The following is an 18,194-nucleotide window of genomic DNA, read 5'->3' as shown; positions in this document are numbered from 1 at the left end:
TCATGTCAAATACCTGATATACTTGACTTAGCATGCATTCATAATATATGTATAAGCCATGCCATGTAGCAGATTTACCATTTTTTGTGATAATATGCACAACTGTCTCAAAATATTAGATGTTAAAAATAAAAAAAATAAAATTTGCACCGAAATTTTGAATTTCAGCAGCATTTTTTTCAACTTTTTTGCTCCACCCCCTGAAATGCAGTCTAACAGACCTGCCACTGTCTAGTAGGGATAGCACAATATATTGAATTTCGATGCATCACAAACCAAAAATCGAAAAAGGACAAACAATATCATGACTCGATATTTCAAATTTTGCAACATTGTTTTCTGTCCATGGGATCATAAATGAAATGACCCGTGAAACATCATAATCTCTTTGATTTGACCACTACAGCACTTTTTTCTACACTGTTTACAGGGTTCACACTAGGCTCTTAAAGTGCTTGAATTTAGCTTTTAGAAATGTAAGTACTGGAATACCTGGAAAATCACCTTGTTTTGATGAAAAGTTCTTGAGATTTAAACTGACTGTTTCCTCCATGTAATGTGTGTGTGTCGATCGAAGATGAGGTGACTCCACTTTCATGGAATAATGTGTCTTAACATCCTTTCTGTTCTTTACAGTCAGATAGAAAAGTATAAAGAAATATACATTTTAATCTCAAGCATCGAAGTGCTAAAGAAACCAAGAGATTCTCATTGATGTTCACTGAACCAGAACACTGAAATGCATGTTGAAACTAAAAGTGACAGTAACTTTTTAACGTTTCTTAAACAAATTAATATAAACTCAATGTTTTTACACATTGTCCAGACTTTCTAAACAGCTTCAGGTGACGTAGATCGCAAAGTATTAGGAAATTATAAAAAAATACAAATAAGTAAATACAGAAGCACTCTCGTTGTGAAATGAAGTGGAGCCGGAGCTGCCGTTCAGCTTGTATGTCAGAGCATCTTTAAAGATAACACCTCAGCGAGTCTGCATTAAATCTTTAATGCATGCTTTATTTAAGTTAAAATAATAAGGAAGCAGGTCATGTAAATAAGTACAAACCCTGAAAAAGTACTTTCTCTGTGCAGTCACTGCCGCTTCAATGAGTCACGTGAAGTAATCCGATCTAAGGGGGAGAGATTTAAACTGCAACCTGCTGATGCACACTTTGATGCTTTTCCTTCGTGCGCACGCTTGATGCAGCTATAAGGAAATGTGATGGCTTGCGACTAATACAGTATATGTGTATCATATCATGAAGAAAATCGACAATACACAGCTTTATTAAGAAGATAGTTTTATTTTTCTTTAGTGAGGTAAAGATGGATTGAAGTGAACAGAAAGATGAGAGAGGGTAGTCTTCACCCCATTATACACTGTAACAAAATATGTTTTTGATTTGGCTTCTTTTCCAATATAAATGTCTAAAACTCCTTTAAAAAAATTTACATTAACTTTAGGAGCAACATATTACATAACATATAAGATATGATGTTTTCAGAATATATCTTGAATATACGTATAATTTGTCTTTAGTGCACTCACAGAAGTATAAACAAGAAGAAATAAACTTATATACAAAATACATTCTCTTAAAGCAAGTCTAAATATCTTATGTGTTAATTCTCAAGTAAATGTATCTTGTTTTAAGGATTTGTAGATATTTCTAAATGAAAACAAGACAAAACATTTGATAACAATGGGATTGTTTGCAGTGAATTTTTTATAAGTTAAACTTTATAAAAAAGTATTTTTCTTTTCTTTAATTCAGTGAATATCATTTAGAGGTATTTTTATATATGATATGATCCTCTTTATTGCTAGTAAGCACATTAGTAGTACAACATTTTAAGTCAAGACACAAGCTGAATAGTCAGTTAAGAACTAATGATTAATCATTGCAATACTCGTCCAAACAGTCGAATAATCGTTCTAATAATCAATAGATTAGTCGATAATCAAAAAATGTATTTGTTGCAGCCCTATATAATAATAATTAATAGAATGTAGAATGCCTTATTTTTTACAAAGTTAAAATGTGATTATAATAATGATGAGTGACAAATGAAAATAAAATATTCTCTTACACATACGTTTTTCAGGACAGGTTCTGTTCAGTTCTATTGCTTGTTCTGCACCTGATCAGCCTGAATGTATCCCACTATGTTTGAAAGCTTATTTGTCTGTGATCTTTTCTTATAGTGAAAGGTGTATGATCAACTCAGTGAGAGAACAGAACAGAAATTGGGAAGGTGGATAAAGAGTAAAGAAAAACAAAAAAGATGACACAATCTAACTGGCACTATCATCAAGCAGTTATGAAGACAATTGTTTTCCTCCTGACATGTGTCTTTGAGCCCTGAAATGTTTGACTGCAAAAGTATGAATAAGGAAAAAGATTTCCCTAAATCACAATTAAAAATCGCAAATCGTATCATCTACAATAAAAATTGTGCACATATAACATTTTCTGATTGCCTGTAATTTTGTTAAGTTGCCAGCATTTCTGCTTTTAGTACGGACAGGAAAATTACCTGTCCTGTCACGCCTGATTAGGACACGTTTTCACATGTTTCTTTAGCTTCTGTGAAGCAGCTATGCATATTCTTCTTCAGTACATCAAACCCAGTGCCTAGAAATGCTTTTCCTCATAATTCTGTGCTAAGTAGGCAATGCAAAATACTGAACAAGAAAAATGTGTCCTTGTCAACCCACCAATTAATCAGGATAATCTGTAAGCATGCAGCCTTCTACCTGGAACAGTTCTATCACTGGCTCCAGGCACCATAATTACATTGGTGACCAGCTCATTTGCTTTAGTGATCAGTTGAGTAATCCAAGTCACAGTGTGAGAGTCAACAAATGAGGCCTCTGGCTCAATGATAAACACTTTGCAGATATCAAACAGACCACAACCTGGAAAATCTCAATTAGTGCAGAATATAACACCTCCAAGACGTTTAGCATCAAATGGCAAATTCATTTAGCACTATTCTTTCATTCAGTAATGACAAACATGGGCTACTGGGTTTCAATATTTCAGTTTTTAATCCAAACCATGACTAACAATTAAATTACATAATCCTTTGATTACATAACTATAGTGGTTGACCAATATGGTTTTTTTAATGGCCGATGTGATATCCAGAGAGCAGGGTATCCGATACAATGCCGATATATTACACATTTAATATAGTATTAGCAAACATAAAATTGCTAAAAAAAAATGTTTTACTTGTTCACACAAAGCTAAAAAATAAGTGGTAGATGGCAGTTTCTTCAGATTTCTGTTTAGTCATCAAATTTATGTAATTTATTTGCACAGACAAAAGAAATCGTTACTTGATAACGTGTATGTTAATTGAGATACTCGCAGTTGATAAGCCTGACAAAACAAAGTTGACAAAAGCTAGACAGAACTTGTTTCTATTTTGGAGACACGTTCAACACAATCAATTCCACGAGTGTCAGCAGCATGATGTATGTATTGATGTATATCCACAGTGCGTTAAGCGAGTTGAGCTCAGTCTCTCATCTACTGTTGGCCTGTTGTCAGACAAAGCTCAGTGTCATTTACCCTTTCAACTACAAGACAGGTGACAGATGAGAGGCTTTTGAAAACAACAGCAGCTATCACAAGACAGCCTGGATCCACGCTAGACTAAACAGCTCAATCTATCTATCATATCATGACAGTCAAAATGGCATGATTCATGTTCCTATCCATGCAGACTCAAACACAGCCACTCACAAACCATCAATGACACTGACAATGTTTATATTTTGGTTTGTCCGAGTAGTTTCCTTGCACATCTTGGGTGTTCTAGAAATTTGGCAAAAACGAAACAAAACAAAAATATGACTCAACTCAATGGCCATGTACACACTGCAGCAAAATACAGTCATAATTTCTCTTATTGTGAATGTTAATTGTGAGTGTTAGTTGTTAGTTTTGAGTGTATGAATAAAACTTTGCCACGCAACTTATGCTGTGGACTCATATGGTTTTTGCTGCAGACATTCACAATAACTCAAGACTGTGCAGCTTGATTGTGCAGAATTGATATGACTTAAAACATAATTGGGCTTAGGAGCGAACACTTTTGACTTGGGCCAGTAACCACCTAGCAATAATGCAGAGCACCCCGGCAACCACCCATACCAACGCATAACAACATGCAAAAAAACACTCAAAGCACCTTAGCAACCACAAAACAATGTCCAAGCAACCACACACAACACCCTGGCATTCTTGCAGCAAGTTTTGACTCAAAAGAATCCTAAAAGTTGTCCATGGGACTCTATATTTTATTCAAAGTCTTCTGAAGACATAGGATAGGTTTTGATGAGAAATCATTGATTTCAGTGAAAATCTTGACATCCATTGGGCGTTTATGAGTGCATGAGAGAAACTCATTCACAGTGACGTATGTTCACATGAGAACTTGCACTGTTTTAGCACTAAAATACACAAATTCTCGTGTGAACATGTGAGAACTTGTTAAAGCAAACAAGTTTACAAGTTAAACAAATTTAACATGTAAACAAGCTTATCTAAGGGTAACCCAGTCAATATGGTCCATTCAAATGCACGCCGTTTCAAAAACAACTTTGGTGATGACGCAGTGTTTCCCCATATGCATTTTGCAGCGATGCTGCGCCTCTGCTGAATTCTGAGCGCCGATGGTTCATTTAATATTCTTGACGAAGCATAACGCTTGCCAGCCCCAGTCAACTGTGCGCTTACTACACTGTGAAAGGGACCCCACCACACACACACATACACACACACACACACACACACACACACAAACACACACAAACACACACAAACACACACAAACACACACACACACACACACACACACACACACACACACACACACACACACACACACACACACACACACACACACACACACACACACATGCACTTACTCACAGTGACGCTACCACAAAACAACATGTCATACTCGCTTCATTTCAAGTGGCCCACAAGCTCATTTCTGAAACGTAGGATGGCAGGTGTTTACAACGTTTCACTGAACAATCAGTTAGTGCTTTCCTTGTGAATATAAATGAGCCTTCATCTGTATTATTTTGGAGTGCATTTTGCTTGCTTCAAAAACGGAATGAAACAGCGCTACACGGGTCAATTATTAACACGGCTTAATCATAGCAGCACGAGGGCAGAGCAGGTGCGGTAATTCGCGGACTGGTCTAAACCACACAGACACAGATTTTAAATGGGCCTGTGAAGCAGTGAGATGCGCTGCAGGGATTGCGAAACCCGCTTGAATGCAGTACAGAATTGTTTGTTGCAAAAATCTTATGTCTCGGTGATGAAACTAATTTAAAACAAACAGTCCCCACATACTAAATGGCACTGACAAAGAAAACAGGAGAAAAAATTAATTAATGACTTTTCAATTCAAAGATCACAACATTTACAAAACTTTACCATGGATTTACTGCAGTAACACTAATTGTACTGTATTATGGTAGTTGTGGCAGAAAAACTTTCTAAATGTTTTTAGACTGCAATTTTTTCATTACAAAATGAATATATATAAAAAATATATACTTCTGCAAATATATGTCACTCTCAAAACTATGCAGCATTTCTGTGGCTAATCACTAATCAAGGCAGGAGATTTCTTGACTCAGGATTTCCTGATTGTGTGACAGTCTAATCCACACACTCAAACATAATGGCTTTACTCTTTTCACTTTCCACAATGCTAAACCCTAACACTCAGTTTATGTAATGAAAAACCCTGTCTGGCAAAGTAGGCATACTAATTGTGTAAGAAATCAGCTCATAAACAGAATTATTATTATCACAAATACGCCCAGGACAGACCATGGGTTCTCCTCCAAAAAGATGCATAAAACAGTTTTGTGTAAGCAGTGTTGCCTGTGGCAGACTCAAAAGAGGGTGATACATTCAGGCGCTTGTCCTCAAGGGGCTTTATTTACTGATCTGCCCTTTTTATTGACACATCTCAATTAAGATGATCATAGAACTGGAAGGCATCTAAATGAATTTGTCTTGCCACACAAAATCAGCTCAGCTGGGTTAATGATAACATTATAAAAAAAATGATCTATCAAATGTCTGGTGTTTGGGTATTCTTCGGAAAAGTAGTTGCATACAGGTGTATTTTTTTGTTTTTGTTTTTTTACAGGTGCCAACTGTAAATACTGATTTCACGGGATGACCAATATAATGGTAATATATGTTATACAATTTAATGACACCAAAGTTGATGTACACAAAAAAATATTCACTCAAAATTAAAAAAATAATAATTTTTAAACCAAAAGTTGCACTTTCCGTTGACAAAACATTTGGTATACTGTTCATGTTTGTTTTATCCGAATACATTCTATTGAAAACACTCATATATTGTATGTTCTTTCAAAACATTATTCATGTTTCATTAAATTAATTGTTTAACACATACTTATGACATCACGGATGTGACCATTTACATCGCAGACAGTTGATGAAGACTGTGCGAAGGAGTTGGAGAAAGTGTGAGAAATCCCAGGTAAGAAAATAATTTTCTTAAAGTATTTTTGTACAATCAGAAACTTGAATTTATTGCTCTTTTTTGGGTTGCGTTATTGTTTTGTTGAATAGAATGAGAGGTTAAGTATAGCTTTGATATATTTCGCAATATATTGTGCTTAATGGATGTTATGCAGTGAGTCGAAATGGCGCTCTTTTGCTTGTTCAGTAATGATGAGACAACATAAAACTTCAAAATTGTTTTCTGTCCATGTAATGAAATGTTCAGTCATACATCAAAATCGCTCTGTTGCTTTTTTCTACACTATTTAAAGGGTTCGCACAAGGTCCTTGAAGTGCTGATAGCATTTAGCTTTTAGATATATCTAGATAATCAGCTTGTTTTTTAAGTGCTTGAAATTAAAACAGAACATCTCTTCCATGTGTATCGACTATCGAGATTATACTAAATCATGAAAGTACATCATAATGAATCGTGAGATAGCCTAATGGTCAAACCCCTTGGAGCAGTATGTGAATTTACAACAGTTCATTTCACTTCAAATGTTTACTGTATTTGACTCGTGTTTCATGTTAACAAGTTTTGCATCTCTAGTTACAATAGTTGTTATCTGCCTCTGCCATAAACAAACTGTCATGCTTTTGTGCATTTTCTCTTCTAGAAATGTGGAAATGTAAAATTCCCTTCCTATCCACAATGAGAAACAGCCAAAACTCTCCAAAAGAAGAGAGAACAACGAGTACAAATATGAGAATGCTGATGTACAAGAGTCTTTCAATCAGGAGGCATGAGGTGGATACGGAATCACTACGTCGCAGAATTTAAAACCAGATGGCCTGCCCTTTTAGAACAGAAGAGGTTAAGTGAACATTTTTAAGTGAATAATTAGTCTTCCCTATGAAACATTATGGGTGCCATGTTAACTATGGATGGGCATTTTAGTCATTTTATCTACTCGAGTACTCTGACTAATTACTCGTTGAGTACTCGAGGGGGAATGACATGTGCATAACTGTATATATAATAACATGCCTGACAAACGTCTTTGTCTGCTGCATTGTGTATTGTTCCAGTGTATCATCTAATTCATTATTATAGGCTGTTATAAAATAATCTGTTACAAAATATACAAAAGATTGCATAATGCATCATATTTTGTCATTATGTGAAGAGTCCACTGTGTGTATGTGTCTTCCCAAGTGTTCGCTCCTGATGAGAAAGCTCCATATTAATGTTGCTCTGTTGATTCATGAAGCCTTTCATTCAACTCAGAGAGTCTGAATTTCCACCTTTCAACTGGGGAAAGTGCAACTGAATGACACATTATGTTGGACTTCTAACTTGGAAACTCATGCGGAAATCTTCAACTCCAATTTCGTCTAGATGCAGGTGTGTGTTACGTCCCACAAACATTTCAGCACCCAGGGCAGGGAGGTTTACAGTCAGTGACAAACATTCACATATTAAATAATATCCATTGACGAGTCAAAGTTCTTAGTATATAAAAACATGTTTATTAAACCTTTTGCTGAGACCAGGTAAATTACACTCTCTATTGATTATCGTAACAATAGCATTGCAAAGTCGTATATAAGTTTGGTTGCTATGAGACGTCTCTGACAATCAATGTACCCCTCAAAACTACACCGTAATCAATCTCAAAATTAAAAATAAGCTCCCATTTTGACATGTTTTTGTTAAGTTGTCAGGTAATTGTCAGTGAATTTTGAATTAAGTGAAAAGTCACATTATGCATGATCACCATCGATCATTGTTTTCATGATCAATCATTGCTGCCACGTCTAAGTACGCGAGTACTCGTGTCCATCCCTAATGGTAACAGATTACCTTGAAGAGAAGGAGGGTGGGGCCGGGTCGGGCCATGAGGACACATGGCTGGCCCTGATTCGGGCTAATCAACCGGGAGGGGGATAAAGATGAGCCAGATCGAGGGAGAGATGCACGTGGCCGCACTGCATGTGTGTCTGTTCTTTTCTGTTTTATGTTGTTTTAAGTTCATTATATCATTAAACCTTTATGTTGACTGTTCAGCCGGTTCCCGCCTCCACCTTGCCCGTCCTTATACTGTTTTATGGATGTTTGCAAAGCAAGGAGTCATCCATTGACAAAAAAATGTTAATCCTCTTGGTGCCTATGACACAGGTATGAACAACTCCACTCAACAACACTTGTACTGTGTTAAAGGGATAGTTCACCCAAAACTGAAAATTCTCTCATCATTTACTCACCCTCATGCCATTTCCAGGTGTGTATGACTTGCTTTCCTCTGCTGAACACATTTGAAGTAAAATAGAAACATATCTCAGTTCAGTAGGTCCTTAAAAATGGGATGGTGATTTCGACATTTGAAGCTCCAAAAAGAACATGCAGTCAGCATAAACATCATCCAAACGACTCCAGCGGTTAAATTCTAAAGACAAACGATCATTTTGGTATGAAAAAGATTCATATTCAAGTACCTTTTAACTATAAAGCATCACTTTCAGGTTAGCGCTTATTCGCGTTGGCATGTTCACGCGAGAACTGACGCACGGGCGACACCAGGAAGAGCAGTAGGAGGAATGCCTTACAGAAGCTTTGTTGGTTTTGGTTTAGATCTGTATTTGTATCTGTATGTTTTTCACAATGGTGTGTTTGTGTGCTTATCCTAGATGTCTCGACCAAGAGAAGAACATGAGATTATGTCCGTAAAATGCAAACGCAAATGTCACATGAGGGACCATTTGAACTCAGTGCTCTGGCGATTACATAACACACGCATACTGCTGCTGACCGATTTATAGTTAAAAGTACTTAAATATTGATATTTTTCACATTAAAATGATTTTTTTCTCTTTATAAGACATTATTTACACCACTGGAGTCATATGGCTGACGTTTTTGCTGACTGTCTGTGCTTTTTGGAGCTTCCGAAGTCGAATCGCCTTTCACTTGCATTTTAAGGACACACTGAGCGGAGCTATTTTTCTGCTTTTCTTCCAATTTGTTCAGTAGAAGAAAGTCATTCACATCTGGGATGGCATGAGGGTGAGTAAATGAGAATTTTAATTTTTGGGTGAACTATCCCTTTAAAGCTGAAGTGTGCAATTTCTACACCACCATATGGAATTGCAAACATAAACATGGTTTTCAAAACAGCTTTCCGAATACAGCTCCCATCTGCAGTTGATTGAACAGAAAGATAGTCCCACCCCAACTCAAGCCATTGTTCGTGTAAATGTTATTGCGTCATTAGACAGGCTGCTCAAAACAAACAGGGAAATTTTCATAGCGCCACCGTGTTTACAGTTTTTGACCTATGAATGGCTTATAGTTGTCTCTGCATAGTAAAGGGACATATCACCCAAAAAATAAATTTTTCTCATCCTTAACTTACCCTTGTGCTGTCTCAAACTTGTATGACTTTCTTTCCTCTGCTGAACACAGAGATATTTTGATGGAGTGATGATGTGAAAATATCTATTCAGTACAAGTAAATGGTGACCAGAACTTTGACGCTCCAAAAATCACATAAAAGCAATCCATAATAGTTAAATCCATTTCTTCTAAAGCAATCCAATCAGTTTTGGGTTAAAACAGACCAAATTGTAAATCTAGACACTAGCAGTCTCCATGGAGATCATGATTTCAAGCTCAGATTTACATTTATGCATTTGGCAGACGCTTTTATCCAAAGCGACTTACAGTGCACTTATTACAGGGACAATCCCCCCGGAGCAACCTGGAGTTAAGTGCCTTGCTCAAGGACACAATGGTGGTGGCTGTGGGGATCGAACCAGCCAGATACACTTCCTAAAGCGCCGTCTAGCACTCTGCACATGCATCATGCACTAGGAAGTGCAATCAATCTTGAAATTATAATCGCGCCCCGAGACTGCAATGGCAAGATGCACAAAGGAAAAAAAAAAATATTATATTTTGATCTGTTTTTCACCCAAAACCGATTGGATCGCTTCAGAAGACATTGAATAAACCACTGCAGTCTTGTGAATGACTTTTATGCTGCCTTTATGTGGTTTTAGGAGATTGAAAATTTGGCCCCCATTCACGTAAATTGTCTGGGCATGTTCACCTCATATCTCCATCAAAATACCTTCCATGGAAGAAGGAAAGTTTTTAAAGTTTGTGAAAGTATAAGTTGAAGTAAATACTTTTAGGGTGAACTATTGCTTTACTTTAAGGCTTTGATTCTTCATTGATTTATTTAGGTATTCTCATACTTATGTGAGACTGATGACACTGATATGAAGAGAGAATGTATGCCCTTGTTTCTTTGACTACCTGAATAAAGAGCCTAACAGTCTTATTATGTATATGTCCCTGAACATTGGCTGTATTTTCAATCATTTTATATGGTTTTTTGCCCTGCGATGGACTGGCGACCTGTCCAGGGTGTCCCCCGCCTTTCGCCCAATGTTAGCTGGGATAGGCTCCAGCCCCCCGCGACCCTGTACGCAGGATAAGCGGTTGACGATGGATGGATGGATGGATGGATGGATGGATATGGTTTGTTAATACACTGTGGAACTTCAGTGTACTCCGAGTCTTTTTAATTTTCCTCTGTAGGACACAGATCCAGAAGAATGTGTTGGGAATCTGTGTGATATGAGTTGAAGATTCAGATATTGAAGATAGCTCAGCAGCTGTTGGAGTGGTATTGGAGAATGTAGAAGTTCTTCGGGACATCATCAATGTACCAATGGGACACATATATCCTAAACACACACATGAGTGCAATAAACACAGTTTGTGCATTTGTTACTTATCTTTGCGTTCTTTTTATGACTCACTATACAAAACATTAAAAATAAATAAAGGGATTTGGAATGAAAAATATTTGAGTTAAGGTAACTAGAACTGGAACCACGGTCCATAATATCAATGAGTAGTTTGAATGAAATCATCTTACATTGGTGAAGTGAAATATTTTTGCAGAGTTTCAAATAAACAGAAATATGTAAAAAAAAAAAAACTATGAATTTAAGTTGCAGGGAAGTGATTAAATTGTTTTGGTTGGACATTACTATTTCACATAGATTTTCACTTTTCAGTTGTGTTTTCACAACACACGTTTGCATATATTGCAAAAATAAATGTAATGTTAATAAATCTATTTTGGTTGTGTGGAACCACTGTCCATGATTAACTTCATTTAAAAGTTGTTTTTTTTTTTGTGTATTTTGGAACTTAGAAAAGTGGCACACATGTAATATTCTATTGTTTAGAGGTGAAATATGTGTTCTGGGCATCTGTTCAAAGCCTCTGGCCTAAGGACAGCTCAAACACTTTTCTGAACTGACACAATCAGTAGCTGGGTGTTCAAGATTGTGTGCTATGGTGAAAGATTCCTCGCTGTCTCAGTCCCTTTTATGGACATGAACATGTTTCAGGCATGAAAACTGGTCAGGGGTAGAGGGTGAGGATACGCAAGCAAAAAATCCAATCCAATCAACTTTATCTATATAGCACATTTTAAAACAATAGCAAGGTTACCAAAGTGCTGAACATATAAAACACATAAAATATGGGGGCCATTCTAATATGTGGAGGCAAGTCATTCCACATAACGCACAGCGTAAGAGGGGTCTGTTTTTATTTTTTGCCTGAACCATATTCTCAAGGGCCCGTTTTCTCTGTTTAGCAGCATGTCTCAGCCTTGCCCTCTTCTCCTCTTCAGCTGCCTGTTTTTTGAGATCCTGAGCCCTACTGGATCCTTTGCGGCCACAGAGGAGTCTCTTTTCAAGCAGACTCTGCTGCTGCTTTCGTTTGTTAGTGGTTCCTGCTGAACGGATGTTCTTGCAGCATGCGATCTACCCAGGGCCGCATGTCTCAGCCTTGCCCTCTTCTCCTCTTCAGCTGCCATCAGTATTTATTTACAGGGGGACAACCATTTCCAAATTGGGGCTGTTAAACTGTGCAGAGTGCTTGTACGTGCTCATTGCCAACCTGGATACAAAAAACTAATATACTAATAAAGAACGTTGTCCCACTCTTAATGATTATTATTTTTTTTACGAAATAATTGCTAAAAATATGTTATTTTTAAAGAATGTTATTTCTAGAGTAGCAACAGTAATGTTTACAACAGCAAAGTCACTTTATAAACTCAATATCTCAATGGAAACGAATCTAAAATGTCAATAAAATAATTGTATCCAATGGCTGTGAAGAAAGCAGGGAAGGCTGTCATCAATGGGCTGTGTTTGATGTCAATCAAACTGCACACACATGGGTCAAGTGCAGGTGGACCTGTCACCGTCTTTGCTGCCTAATAGGGGTGTAACAGTGATAACAGTCACAAAAATTACCATGGTATTACGGTTTTACGGTATTTAGGTGCATTGATAATATTAAAAGTAGTTCAATATTTGGTTATAATATAGGCCATTTCTGATAAATATTTAAGATATAACCAATTCTTGAACTTTATTTTAGATTTCTTCAACTTTAATCCTTTAACTTTTGATCTTGAACATCATGACACTCTCTTAATCCAACAAGGTAAAAAAAGAATGAACGTGATGACGATGGGAAAGTCTAATGCAACCACTGGATGCAAGGGTGCTCCTAGTGTAATTTAAGATTTTACAAAGATTCCCCTCTAGATTGTATAGGCTGGGTCTTAAAGACACCCCCACCTGCTGGTGATACCAATCAGATGATGGGGACACAACACATGATTTTTGGTGGTGTGTTAAAATCCAAGAATTAATACATAAAAACACATAAAAAATTGGGTCCTGACCAGTGTTATGATAGGCAGACAGATTGTTTTAAGGGGATGGAAGTCGGCTGGAGCGCCCTAATTTCGGGAGTGGTGCAAGGAGATGAGGAGGGTGGTGGCTTTCAAGGAGGTGTCATGTAGAAGTTTGATGGGAAATGGGGCAGTTATTTACCATTTTTGGGGGACCCTCGGGGAGGGGCTGTGGAGAGAGAAGCATAGTTTTAAATCTGAATGATTAATATATTTTATTTATTTATTTATTTTTGCTTTTTGTGTGTGTGTGTGTGTGTGTGTGTGTGTGTGTGTGTGTGTGTGTGTGTGTGTGTGTGTGTGTGTACCTATATGTGACCACAGGGATGTTCTTTGAGGGTCAGGGTGGGGTTGGTGATTGGGGAGGGGTAATAGTGGGGGTTAAATGTTGATTCAGTGTATTTATGTTTTGTTTTTCTTTGTTATCTGTACAAAAAACAAACAAATGTTAATTGGAAAGAAGCAATAAAAATGTTAATAGACTGATAGAATAGAATTTAGAAAACAATTACAATTTTTGACAGTCTCTAATCAATGTACATTTTGAATTTTGTGACTGAGATTTTAACATTCTGCATATTAAAAGTATTTGAAAACATTGCACAGCGATGGAGACAGTAAGTCTGGTTTCTTCCAAGGTTATTTTTCTCCATTAATCTACATCTTATGGAGTTTTGTGTTCCTTGCCACATTCGCCTACAGCTTGCTCACTGGGGTTATTAATACAATTATCATTTAATTATTTTTAAACACTATTAAAAATCGTATTTTATCTAAATTACACAATGATGATTAATCGACTTCATAGACATTACAGTTTTATCGTCTGTTAATGCTGATATTCTGTAAAGCTGCTTTGAAACGATGTGTGTTGTGAAAGGCGCTATACAAATAAAATTGACTTGACTTGATTATGAGGGGGAAAAAACATTGTCTTATATTCGGGCCAATACAATTATTAAATTAAAATCTGTATCTTTCTGGCCATGATCGTTTAAAATGTATAAAGTGCATTATTCATTTATCAGCATCGTATTCAACATGTAAAACGGAGGTCAGGCTCATTTCTGTAAAATCTAGCAGATTGGAGCTTGCTCCTGCTTGCATCAGCTTACATGTTGTATAGATAACGTGCAACAAGAGAAAGATACCGACACGTTTTATCCTGTTGTTGACGTTAGCCTATATTACATCCAGGTTGCTGCCACTCGTCTCCATAAATGAACAATTAGCTTAGCTAAAATTATTGGTTAATAACAGTGGGTTAATTAATCAAATTGGCAACTTCACTGTATCTGACAGGACAGTTAACATTGTAAGCTAACTTACCTCAGGCTTGCTTTCCGATGTGCAGTTTGTTTGGCAGTGTGTCCAGTTGTCAAACTTGAAAAAACCCAGCCCTACTCTGAGTCGGATTGGATTTCAGGTTTTGGCATTAAGAGTGATGATTGGTTAGGCAGAGCCTAAAGTAGTGAAGTTTATGGTAACTATGCAGATATAGCAGGTAAATTCTGGCCACGCCATGTGTTCACACTTTGTTGAGGTCCTATTGTAAACGCATAAGAAAAGTTGTTGTAGCATCATCAATTTGAAAAAAAAAAAAAAAAGATACAATAGAGATTAATTTTATTCTTAATTGTTTACAGAAATAGTTCTATAATTTCTCAAATTTCACACTGCTCACTTGTAAAGCCTGAGTTTGTTACAGTTTATTTGCATATTTATGAGGTTAAAGTAGATTTGACAAGTACAGCATGCGACAAGCATGCAATCTGTTTAGTTAACTGCTTGTACATTTGTGGAAAGTTGCCACGTTTTTTGAAATTCAACAAAATATTTTACTGGTTTCCTCAGACGCTATAACTAACCCGCATTAAGCTAATAATTCTGTGACTATACAACAACTCTGCAAATATTTAAAGAGGTAAGCACTGAGTAGGGCTTGGCAATATATATGCACAATATAATTGAATTTAACGGGTACTCGCTGCACTTCTATATTCAAGTCTACAGAGTAGAAGCACTTTTTCTTGCATACCACCACTGTTCAGAGTCTCCCGGTATGATATAATCTATTTATTTATTTATTTAATAATCTTCTTTATTTTCAGTGGTTGATTAGATATGGTCCACCAATCCCTTTTATCTGATTTTGAAAAATCTTGTCACAGTTTAAACATTCGAGCGGTCTGTGCACAAAACTCAGAGGTGAGTTTAACAACATTCAGCATCGTGTGCTATAGCATCAGCAGTCAAAATAAGCAATCCATGGTCCGGTTCCAGACAGAAGTGCATGTTTAGTTACACATTCAAACTTGTCTTCACACATGTATGCAATTCTAAACATTTGCAACTGCTACATGTTATTATACGAATCTTAAAAAGCAACACAGTATAAAAGAAATATAGATGACAGTGTTTCACCAGATTTGGAATGAGGAACATTAAACTGTCAAATACACACTGCACTTTCAGCAGAAAAAAAAAAAGCTTCAGGTGATATAAACATGACAAATATATTACTATAGAATAAAACAAATCTTAACTCTTCAAATAATAGTATACTTATTCAGTATTATATTATTATAATAATACATTTGACTGGGTCCCACAATAACTATAATATTCAACTGGGTTCCAAAAAATAAATGATTGAAGTTGTAGCGTTTGCAAAACCTGTTCATTAAAATGTGTTTTAGTATAAATATATGTACAGTATGTAAATTATTAATTTTATTAGACTACCATGTATCTTTTTATATGAGTGTATGTATCTTTTTATATGAGGGTCTGTGGTTAACAACACTATTTGACGATACATGGATGTTTTGCTCTACAACATAAATTACAAACAGTTATGTCTCAAACATTCATTTTGAAGCCATATTGAATTAGATCATTTAAAAAAAACACACAAAGCAGCTTCACGTTTTAATTCACATCTGAGACATGAATGACAGTGTTATAATTGGTCTTAAGTGAAAGTATAAAAAGATGTTGAACCAGGGTTTGTGTAAAAAGCCCTAATCCTATTTCCAGCAGCCAAATTTGCTGTATTCAGTTTGTGTCTTATTGCACTATTTATAGGGGCATCATAACTGGGAAGAAAGGAAACTATTGACAGTTACAGCCCTCATGATGTATTCACAACCTCTTTGACCAGAACATCTTTGCACAACATTGTTGGCAGAATACAGAGTTTGATATAGTCTGATGGCAGTCACAGAGTCCTGAGAAAGATTTATATGGATTCTAGGGATGCACAGATCTATCATCCACCTATTTAAATAGGCCGATCTTCATCTAAAATCTGTGATCGGCGATTCAGGGATGTTATTTTATTTTTTTTATTGCATCATGCACAAAATCACAAATTAACACATCTTTGTGTTGCAATTTAAAGAAACCTCAATATCTCGGCTCAGGATGGTCCTAGCTCCTAAGAACAAAAACTGATCTCTAAGAGCACATTAAGCGTGTGCTCTTAGAGCTGTACGCTTAATGTGGCAAGAAACACAAAACTCCATAAGATGTTGGTTGATGGAAAAAATAACCTTGGGAAAATGTCTTGGTTACGTGAAGCATAACCCTGGTTGCCTGAGAGCTAACCAGATGCTGCATAATCGCTATGGGGACATGCCCTGAGTGTCACATGGTCTGAAGCCCTTATACAATCACACCAATTTATTGGCTGATGGAGCTTAGCAAAGCCACCAGGGAGCTACTACACGAGCACCATAAAGGCTCTCGCTTCGTGCATTCGCGTCTGATTTCCTGCCTCCATACAAATGTCTTCCAATGATGCACCTCTAGCCAAAGACCATGAGGAAGCAATGCTCCTTGTAGAATGGGCTTGAATATCCGAAGGCGAAGATAAACCGTGTGCTTCGTAAGCACGCCAAAGCCAATGAAACACCTCTGTTGCGGCCACCAAAGCAGACAAACAACTGCTTTGTCTTGTCCCACCGGCTAGAACAGTCAAAATAAACTTGCAGCGCCTTAACTAGGCAAAGCATATGTAACCTTTCATGCTCTTCAGACTCAAATGAGTGAGGACAGAAAGCCTGAAAATGAATAGTCTGCAAGCGAAAGGATGTAGACACAACCTTGGGCAAATAGCCCAAGCGAGGTATTAACACCACCCTTGAATACCCTGCCATAAAATCCATACATAAGGGATTGACCGACAGGGCAAGCAAATCACCAACCCTCTTAAGCGATGCCAATGTCACCAGCAGGGCCATTCTGAAAGTCAGAAACTTATCAGCAACTGTTGCCAGGGGCTCAAACAAGGCTCCCGAGAGCGCCTCATAAACAACAGATAAATCCCCTAAGGGAACGCGGACAGGAAAAAAGGTCAAAGCCTATGTACGCCATGCATAAAACAAGAGACAAGAGAATGTCCACCGACAATGACTCGATTAATAAGCACTTGCTCAGCCGCTATAGTGGCAATATAGACTTAGGCAAACCCAGCCCCAAAACTTAAAAATTCCAGCACTGTACCGGCAGGGCAGTGAACTGGATCTTCATCTCACGCTGTACACTAACTTGCTTCGACGTGAGTCGTTGGTATAACGGGAATGGTGTGCCTTTATGGAGCTTGTGACATAGCTCCATGGTGGCGTCGCCAAGCACCATTAGCCAAATAAATTGGCGTGATTTTATAAGAGCTTCAGACCATGTTAAACTCAAGGCATAACCACATAGCAATTACGCAGCTCGAGTCCCTTGAGAGGGAGCCAGGCTCACTGTAGGGGCCAGTTTCCCTCAGGCTAGACAGCATGAATATAATGCCAGTATTAGTTACTTGTGTGCAGTGCAAGTCATGGTTTAAAATTTGTAAACTATGTACAGCTGAAGACAGAAATTTACATAC

The 18,194-nt window shown here is 37.1% G+C and overlaps 1 protein-coding gene across 1 annotated transcript in view; it reads right to left on the bottom strand.

The window, feature by feature from the left end:
- Positions 1 to 18,194, bottom strand: part of LOC127643218 (SET-binding protein-like) — a 114,112-nt gene that overhangs the window by 88,044 nt on the left and 7,874 nt on the right. The window lies entirely within an intron of this gene.

Source organism: Xyrauchen texanus, chromosome 4 (assembly GCF_025860055.1).
Source record: "Xyrauchen texanus isolate HMW12.3.18 chromosome 4, RBS_HiC_50CHRs, whole genome shotgun sequence".
NCBI classification, from domain to species: Eukaryota; Metazoa; Chordata; class Actinopteri; order Cypriniformes; family Catostomidae; genus Xyrauchen; species Xyrauchen texanus.
Note: the sequence above shows the minus strand (reverse complement) of the source record. Positions and strands in the feature narration are given on the sequence as shown.